Genomic DNA, 9,986 nt, shown 5'->3' on the forward strand with positions numbered 1-9,986 from the left:
TGTCTCCAAATACAGTCACATTTTGAAGTACTGGGGATTAGGACTTCAACATATGAATTTGGAGACTCTACAGCTCAGCCCATAATGTATGGCGTTTACATTCCCTTATGGAGCTGTAATTCCACATTCTTGTTATTTTTTTCAATTGTTTTTATAGTTTTAAAATTTATTTTTGGAATTGGAATCAAAATCACATTCATACATTGATGTTAGTGGATGTGACTCTTAAGCCTCTTTAAAAAAATTTTTTTATTGAAATATAGTTAATGTACAATATTTTATCTTACAGGTGTACAATAGTGATTCACAATTTTTAAAGGTTATACTCCATTTATAGTTATAAAATATTGGCTGTATTCCCTGTGTTGTACAATATATCCTTGTAGCTTATTTTATACATAATAGTTTGTACCTCTTAAACTCCTAACCCTATATTGCCCCTCCCCCTTCCCTCTCCCCACTGAAAACCACTAGTTTGTTCTCCCACTGTGAGTCTGTTTCTTTTTTAATTATATTCACTAGTTTATTGTTTTTTTAGATTTCACATGTAAGTGATGTCATACAATATTTTTCTTTCTCTGTCTGACCTATTTCACTTAGCATAATCCTCTCCAAGTCCATCCATGTTGTTGCAAATGGCAAGATTTTATTCTTTTCTATGGCCGAGTAGTGTTCCACTGTATATATATACCACATTTTCTTCATTCATACATTGATGGATACTTAGGTTGTTTCCATATCTTGGCAATTATAAATAATGCTACTATGAACATTGGGGGTGCATGTATCTTTTGGAATTAGCATTTTTGTTTCTTTCAGATATATACCCAGAAGTGGAATTGCTGGATCACATAGTAGTTCTATTTTTGGTTTTTTGGGAAACCTCCATACTGTTTTCCACAGTGGCTGCACCAGTTTACATTCCCACCAACAGAGTATGAGGGTTCCCATTTCTCCACATCCTCACCAACATTTCTTATTTGTGTTCTTTTTGATAACCATTCTGACAGGTCACACCTGTGATATCTCATCGTGGTTTTGATGTGCATTTCCCTGATGATTAGTGATGTTGAGCAACTTTTCATATGCCTGTTAGCCATTTGCATGTCCTCTTTAGAGAAATGTCTATTCAGGTTTTCTGCCCATTTTTTCATCAGATTGTTTTTTTGATGTTGAGTTATATGAACTGTTTATGTATGTTGGATATTAACCCCTTATCAGTCATATCATTTGCAAATATTGTCTCCCATTCAGTAAGTTACTAAAAGCTTTTGCACAGCAACGGCAACCATAGCTTCTCTGATTTTGACTTCCTCCCTCACCAGCAAAGGTCCTACTCCATTATCATAACTAAATCTCTCGCCAATATCCTAAATTTCTTTCCTTGACTAAACCCCCATGATAATAAGTCTGTCTGCCTTCCCTATGCTTGCCCTGAGTTCTGAGAGATGCCTTGGAGATTACAGAACAGGCGGATCATGAGAAATGAATAGTCACCAGCTTCCCTTTGCAGCCCTATCATGCTTCTTTCCCCACCTTGCCTTCTCTCTCCACAACTTCTGTGAACCTCTGCTCTCACCTCCAAACTCCCATCTACTTCCCCACTTACTTTCACCGGACAACCGACCTCACCTCCTGCTTCACAAAGAAAATAGAAACTTTCTGAAGAAAACTATTTTAGCTTTCCACCAGCCAATCTTCACCCACCCATATCTGATCCTGTCCTTGTTTAATACTTTAACATTTTATTCATCATACATTCTTTGCATTAATTTTAATCTGTTTAGAGATTGCACTAAAATAGTGTTTATCTTAATTACGGAGGGTTTATTTTTTTGGTGCCTCCCTAAATTTGATGCCCTAGTTGAGTGCCTTATTCGCCTCACTGTAGCCCCGGCCCTGCTCCATCCCTCACTCCCTCCTTCCTTCTTGCATTTTCTGCTGACTCTCACCACATACTCTGAATTCTGCAACCCCACCTCCTCAGGAGCCTAGAATTTTGTGCTTTCCACTCTCTCTTCTGTATCTTCAATCTTTTGCTTGCAAGTGGACCTTTCCCTTCTGTATTTAAATGAGCTCAACTCAAAATGTTCCAACTAAAAAAGCCAAACCAAAACGAACACCTCCTTCAACTTCAGAACCCCTGCAGCTGCTGCTCACACTCTCTCCTCCCCTTCAGAGCTAAACCTATAGAAAGTAGTGTCTCTTTTCCCATGCCACCCACTCCTGATACAGCCTACCCTAATCTGGATTCCACCCGCACTGCCCAGGGCCTTTCTTGCTCCATCGAGGTCATCAACTATCTCCATGTGGTTAAGCCCTGTAGGCTCTTATCAGAGCTCATCCTGTGTGACCAGCATCCAACATTATTGACCATAATTTATTTACTGAAACACTTTCTTACTTTGGTCTCCATGACAACAAACTTGCCTGGCTTCCTTCCTTTCTCTCCGGCCATTCTTTCTCAGTCTCACTGGTCCGTCACCACTCTTAATCATTGAATGCAGGAATCCTTTCAGGGCTGGATTTTAGACCTTCTTCTCTTCTCTCATATTCTTTTCTCAGTTTAGACTTTTTTAGGTGTTCCTATCCATTCCCAGGTGTTCTTATCCATTCCTCTAGCTTTGTTTACCATCCACTTGCCGATGACTCCTAAACATATATTTCCATCCAAGATCTTGGTGGATCTCAGCACCAGATCCACATGACCAATTGCCTACTCACGAACACCTGCAAGTCCACACATCCAAAAGTGAACTCATCATCTTCACCCCCAAAACCTACTGTCATTTCTTTTCTCAGTAAGTGGTTCTAAAACCACATAGTTGGATTCACTTTGGGGAGTCACTTTTGACTTCTTCACCTTCCTTAATCAAAAGGCTACAAAGCTTCGAGTGATGTGGGTTGTGCTGACCTCTGCAGTTTTAGCAGGAAATACCTTCTATCTCCTTCCATACTTAACTTCTTTGGGTACCTCGACACCCCATGCTTGTTCTTATCTGAAAGTGTTTCCAGCCTAGTTCCTCTCATTGTTTAGATCGAGATTAAACTTCTTCTCCAGAATGTTTCCCTCAAATCCCCAGATTTGGTTAGATTCTGCTCTTTATGAGATCTGCTTCCTTCCTTGGCATGTTCTTTTTTTTTTTTTAGAATAAAGATTCGACTGTGTAAGAAAAAGACCTTAAATGGCAGTGGCTTAAATGACATAGAAGTTTGTCTGGGAAGTTAAACCTTGGCCCTGTAACTCAAAGATGTCCAGGGCCCAGGGCCCTTCTGTCTTGTTGCTCCACTATTCCTAGTATGCCATCTTTATCCCCATATTCCAGACAGCTCAGCACTCTGTGTGCCTTCCAGCCAGTGGAAAGAGGGAAAAATTGAGAGGGAGAATGGGCCTTTCCTCTTAAGGTCACACCCAGAAGTCATGCCCATTATTCATGCTTATATCCCATCTGTTGGAACTTAGTCACATAACCACACACTAGTTGCAGAGGAAACTGAGAAAAATGTTGTTTTGGTTCTGTGGACAGTTAACTATGAACAGTGAAAGTCTATTGTGGTTGAAAAAGGGGAGATCAAATATTCAGACAGCTAACAGTTTCTGCCACAATCCTGGTGAAACCCACGTATCCATGCACACTCTCTTCCTGCACAGAAAGCACACTCATCCCTTCCCCGGTGGAGACCACCCCTGGATTCTATTCAGCAAGTGCATCCAGCTCAGTGTCTACAATCGCTGAGGGATGTGCCATCCTCTTCATCAGGCTCAGATCAGGCTCTTCTTGGTCCAACCACTTCTAAGCCAAATGACACGTTGTCTGCTCTGATCATACCCAATATGAACTAGAAGGAGCAGGATAGATATAATAAGAATGCTTATCTGGGGGAGGAGGAGAAAGAGGAGGAGGAGGAAGGAAGGGAAAACATAGGTAGTCACTGGGCCACAGAAATGACTAATTCTGCTGAGCAGGAACTGGAAAGACTCTGGGCTCAGACTGGTTAAACTCCTGTGGCCAGCACTGTTTCTGCTATCAGAGAGATGGGGCAAGGAGGGGAGTCTCTCCCACCTTTATCTTCTGTGGGTCTCATCTGATAATACCTGTTTCTCTTATATTTGCTTGGTATGAATGTCTTTGCTATGTAAAACATTTGAAAGTTTAAATAATTTTATTCAGTTTAGATATAAATACGTATGTATGCCACATATATGAATATATATGTATATATATGATTTACGAGTTAAATAATGCCTTGTTCTAGTAGTTTCTCTTCTTGTATGGTGTTACGCAATTGCTCAAAACATTTGTGGGAACTGGTACCAATCATGTCCTATCTCATCCTGAACACAAGCAAACAGGGTCCTCTGCTTTGCCCACAGCATCCCCCTGCATAATCTTGCTGACATGCACAGGCCAGCATGACAACTCAATGATGGGGGAGGTGTGTACAAATTTTGACCCTCTCCTTGAATATATCATCCAAGAAAGTTTACTTTGCACATTTTTATATGTGCAAATATATAAAAATATTTGTTTAAATAAACATGATTAAACCTACCTATTAAAGATTTCAGATTTATTTTGAATTTGAGCAGAAGAAACTCAATTTGGGTTTTTGGTATATAAAATAAAATGGATTTTCTGTTATAAAAACTTCAGCTATTTACTTACCATTTGAATTATAAATGATTCATTTGAAGGTTATTGTAATTCAGCTGAGTCAGACTGAGAAATAAGAAAAGCAAAGTAAACATTTCAAATAGGTTGTATTTTTAAAACATGTATAATTTGTATTTGTACTTTTGTTCAGCTTCCTAATGTCCTTATATTAATGTCCAATATATCAGAAACTCATCAAATGATTTTGAAAATTATAGCTTTTCTATGATTGCAAAAAGTTATGCGTATTCAATTAGGAAAATTTTTAAAATAGAAAGATGTATTCCATTGAGACTTTGATAGCAATAATACCAGATATTCTCTCTTTTTTTTTTTTTTTTTTTGGCATTACGCGGTCCCCTCTCGTTGCAGAGCACAGGCTCCGGACGCGCAGGCTCAGCGGCCATGGCTCAAAGACCCAGCCACTCCGCGGCATGTGGGATCCTCCCGGACCGGGGCACGAACCCGTATCCTCTGCATCGCCAGGCGGACTCTCAACCACTGCGCCACCAGGGAAGCCCCAGATATTTTCTCTTTAAAGACCACCCACGGGCTGTACAAGAAGTTAGTTTCTTGAAATGCCACCAGAGGGCGATCAGTTCAAAAATTCATCTATCTGATTTATAAACAGGCTTCTGTGTTGCGGAGGTGCCGACAGGTTTTCAGTTTTAATTTGGAAAGACAGAAGAAAAAAAAAAGAATTAAAAAACCTTTTAGTTAATAGAAAATATATCCAAATAAGTGTTCAATTTTTTAAAAGGTTCATCACTACCCTTTTGGGAACCTAATTATTATACATTCCTGAATATAGCAAAAATTTATGGAGTGCTTACTTACTGTTAATTGTAATAGGTGTTGTTGATAAAACTTGGTCCTGACATTTTAGGATTAATATTTTCTCTGGGAAAAGAGGCGTACATAAACAAATGAATTAGGATCCAGTATTTTGTGTACCACACTAAAAATCTTCAAATGCTGTGAAGGACAGGATTAATTCTGCTAAAAGCAAATAGGTCAGAAGAATGCTTCACAGAAGAATTGAACCTTGCAGAATGAGTAGACTCCTCTGAACTTTCAGGTTACAGTGGTGGATTGAACATGTGCAATTAATTTGCCTCCCTCTTGAACAATCAAAAATAAGAAGTGTTTTAGGACCTAAGCCCACATGGATTAGAATAGGAGAAGAGACAACAGCAACAAAATTCTGGAAGCTGAAAAACTTATGGATTAGTGGTAAGTGATTTAACAGACCTGAGAAAACGAACCTCAGGCTGTCAGTGGGAAAGCTGAGAAACCAACAATAATCACACAGCAAAATCTTTAAAAGGCATGATTTGTAGGCTCCTTAAGTAAGGACTACAATTCCAGGGCTGGAGCTAAAAGGGAGAAAAGAGCTAATATAAAGAGGACCAGGATGAAAACTGCTTGAGAAGAAATTAGAGCCCTAGACCCTCCCTCACCCTGGTAGAAGTCTGGATGTTTATTCTTATTGAGGGGGATTAAGAGATCATCCCTTCGCCAACCTCTTCCCCCTACTTGGTCCCCAGAATGTAACAGCTAGATCTTTACTCTTTAGGTGGGAGATTGGAAGACTCTTCCCTGGAGAAATCTGGTCATCCAAAAAGAAAACATTTAAAGGTTGATGTCAAGGTTTTTCCAACAGCCTCTCTACCAACATCACCCTATAGTGAAAGTCAAAAGCTCAGAGTTTTTAATCGGTTTTTAAATTTCCCAATCTTAATTTTGAGCAGACCACCAAGGATTACCAGATAGCTGATGAAAGCCTGTTGTGTAGAAGATAGAGACCAAAACAAACAAGCACAAACAGAAGAAGCATCTTGGAGGAAACAGAAATTAGTCAAGAATTAAAAGCAACAGCTATAATCATATCCTCAGACAGAGAAGAGGGGATATTGCATCCATTAAACAAGAACCAAAGCTATGGAAATGGAAGAATTGGGGGGGGGAAGCAACTGCAAAGGGCTCTTGGAAATTAAAATCATGGCAGCAGAAAATAAATACTTGTGCTGTCCAACGTGCTAACCACTAACCCCTTTATTGAAAAGTAAATCACTTAGATTTAACAAAATTAAAAATTCAACACCTCATTTGCACTAGTTGCATTTCAAATGTTCAAAAGCCACATGTGCCTAGTGGCTAAGGTGTTGGACTGCTCAGATATAGAACATTTCTATCATTGTAGAAAATTCTATTGCTAGCACTTGAGAAAGTACATTTGAGGACACCTCACATGAAGTAGAAGACAAAGAGAAAAGATGAAAAGAAAAAAAAACCCATACAACCATCCAGGAGATCAAACAATTGAATAACAGAAGTTCCAGAAAGAAAGAAAGAAGAAAGAAAATGGAGGGAAGAAAATAATCAAAGAAAAAATTCAAGAAAATTTCCTGGAATTGAATGATGTAAGTTGCCAGACGGAAAGAGCCCTAGGTACTTAGCCCAATATATCTGCTCTGAGGCATATTTTTGTCAAATATCAGAAATCCGGGGGTAAAAAGAAATTATTCATTTCCAGACAGGAAGAAGTAGTAGTATACCCAATATTAGGAAACAGAAAAGCTTCTGACTTCTCAATAGTAACCTTGGAAGTAAAAAAACATTGGAGCAATATCTTCCAAAACCTGAAAGAATATTGCTTGCAATTTAGAATTCTATACCTAATCAACTATTGTTATATTTTTTGAGTAGAAACAGGCTTCTCAAGATAATCCATAAGATACTTAACTGTTAAAAACTTAGCTGTCATTCAATCTCCAGGAAATGTGACTTTCAGTCACAGAATAAGTCACAGAATAAGACGACCACGCTATTATAAAAGCATTGAATTAATTTTTTGTTCTATAGACTATGCTGATTGAAGAAATTGGAATTTGCCTACCAGAGTAACTGACCTCACTCGGCTTGTGTTAATTGACTTCTTACACTATTATGTAGGTGCTTCTATTAGTCAGAAGGCTCCAGGCTCTGGGGCTTTGTTTTCTGTTTCATCCTGCTCCATGTAGAATGTATCTTTAGCAGACTAATTCTAACTAGTTAGAATTCAAACACAACAGGAAAACTGTTCCTTCGATGTACTTGAAGTACTTTCATTAATAATGAAATAATATTATTGCTATGTTTACACATATTTGAAAACAGCTGTGGGAGTTACCCAGGGCAGTTCTGTGCTCCCCACTTAATGGAGTAGGAAAGTTGCTGCCAAGAGATTCAGAGCGTTCATCCCAGGCTCTCATATCTGGAACTTGACTGGTCCAATCAGAACAACATCTTCTACTCCAAATCAAATGAAGGTTTTAACTTTCTTTGGAAAAGAAAACATAAAAGGAGACCGCAGTTATATAACAACAACAAAAATCATGTCTTTCCCAACCTATGAAAGTATTTGTTTTTAAAAAACAATACGCCTTTTTCCCTAGAAAAGTCATGCATGGAGGAATCATTCCAAGAATGTGGACAGCGGCCCTCCTCACAGCCCTCTCCCACCGTAGCTTTCAGGGGTTGGAATGCTGATGCGTCCCTGTCAGAGGCAGGGGTATTTACTTTAAGTGTCATAGGCGTGGGGTCTCTGTTTAGAGATTCAGTCCGTTGAGGAATTGCTTTCTCCTCCACCAGACCGGCCCAGCATGGTAGTCTGAAGCTGCTTCTGCTTGGGGGCTGCACCACTTCAAGAAGCAGGGTGGTGGAGAAACCACCTACAGGTGGTGGGGAGGGCAGCTGAGGGAGCAACGTCAAGTTCCCAAAGGCGGTGGCAGTAATGCCTGAAGCAGCGCCCTGTATCTCATGCCAGCATCAGTGGTGGACAAGCTGTGGGGGGTCTTGTGTAGGTGACAGCAGCAGTGGTGTCCTCATTGGACTGGCTTGTGGTTCTGGCAGCCGTCCAGTGTCCTTTGACTCTGTCTCTAAGCCTGTTCCTCCAGCCTGCTCACAGGAGTGGGAGCTCCAGAGTAGCCTTTGAATAATGTTCTTCCTTCCCAAGTTATCAGAGTTGGATTCTGTCACTTGCAAATGAGATCCTTGCCAGGTACAATTTGAGAGATTAGAGACACTCTGATCTAGCTCTCAGGAGGGAGTGCATTCCCCTCTTCTTCCTTGGATTTGCCCCATCACATTGGGCTGCTCTGGAGGCTGTGACTTGGACTGAATTTAGAGGAAGGAGGCCCCTAGAGGCTGCTCATCCCACTGTTAGGAGGCAGCCCCTTGGATCTGCCTGTAGCCTCGGCCAAGTGAATCCTTCACATCATTTAGCCCAGCTCACCATACTAGAGGCTTAGAGCTAAAGCCTCTCTCTCTCTCTCTCTCTCTCTCTCTCTCTCTCTCTCTCTCTCTCTCTCTCTGTCCCCTCTCTCTCTGTTCCTGGTGATAGGAAAGGAGTGAAGTAACAGCTTGACTCTCCCACCCTGTTCTTTCAATTTCGATACCACAGATCACCTTATCCCCTTACACGCACCAGGTAGACTATGCATTATACATGAACATCCTAGTCCATTTTGTGCAGCCCTTAGGGCCAGAAAAGTGCTGGCTACACAAGTCTGGGATTAGTATTTAGAGAACATAAATGGATAGAAATTAAGATATAAGATATTCTGAGAGAAAATAATGAAGCCTAGTATGTGCTTTTGTGGGGGAGGATTAACAAGATACAGGTTCAAGGCTGGAAATGTCAAAAAAGACTGGGAACAGATTCAGTTATGAACATTGAAAATCTTTTCAGTCCCCTCCTCGTCTATGTTCAAAGAAAAACCCCTCTAAGAATATGAAATGATTTTTTGTTTGCCTTTTAGAATGTGTACTTCTTCCTGGAGTGCAATGTTGTGTATGAATCTTCAATCCAATATTTTTTATTCTATTAAATAATAATAAGATGACGATGATGACATAGCAGCTATTTATTGAATACTTTCTATCAAGCACAGTGCTAAGTGATTTACACATATTATCTCACTTAAACCTGACACCTGTATAAGGCAGGGGCTATGACTAATCTCCTTTGACAGATGACATTGAGTCTTAGATAAATTAACCAGCCCAAGGCCATACCATGAAGTTAATATTCCAGGATGAATACAACATCGTAGCCCAAACCTCCTTTGTGGAAGCGTCCATATGTATTTAACTACTTTGTAAAATCTCTGGACTGGCTAAAGGGAGTTTTGTTTCCAGTTTCCAGTTTAGTGTTCTCCACCTTGACTGCACATTAGAATCACCTGATGAGCTTGTAAAATTGATGCTGGGGTCCTACTCCCACCAATGAAGTCAGAATGCTGTGGCTAGATAGATATCAGTATGGAACAAATTAAGCTAACTGTATCG

The sequence above is a fragment of the Pseudorca crassidens genome, chromosome 21, assembly GCF_039906515.1.
Source record: "Pseudorca crassidens isolate mPseCra1 chromosome 21, mPseCra1.hap1, whole genome shotgun sequence".
NCBI classification, from domain to species: Eukaryota; Metazoa; Chordata; class Mammalia; order Artiodactyla; family Delphinidae; genus Pseudorca; species Pseudorca crassidens.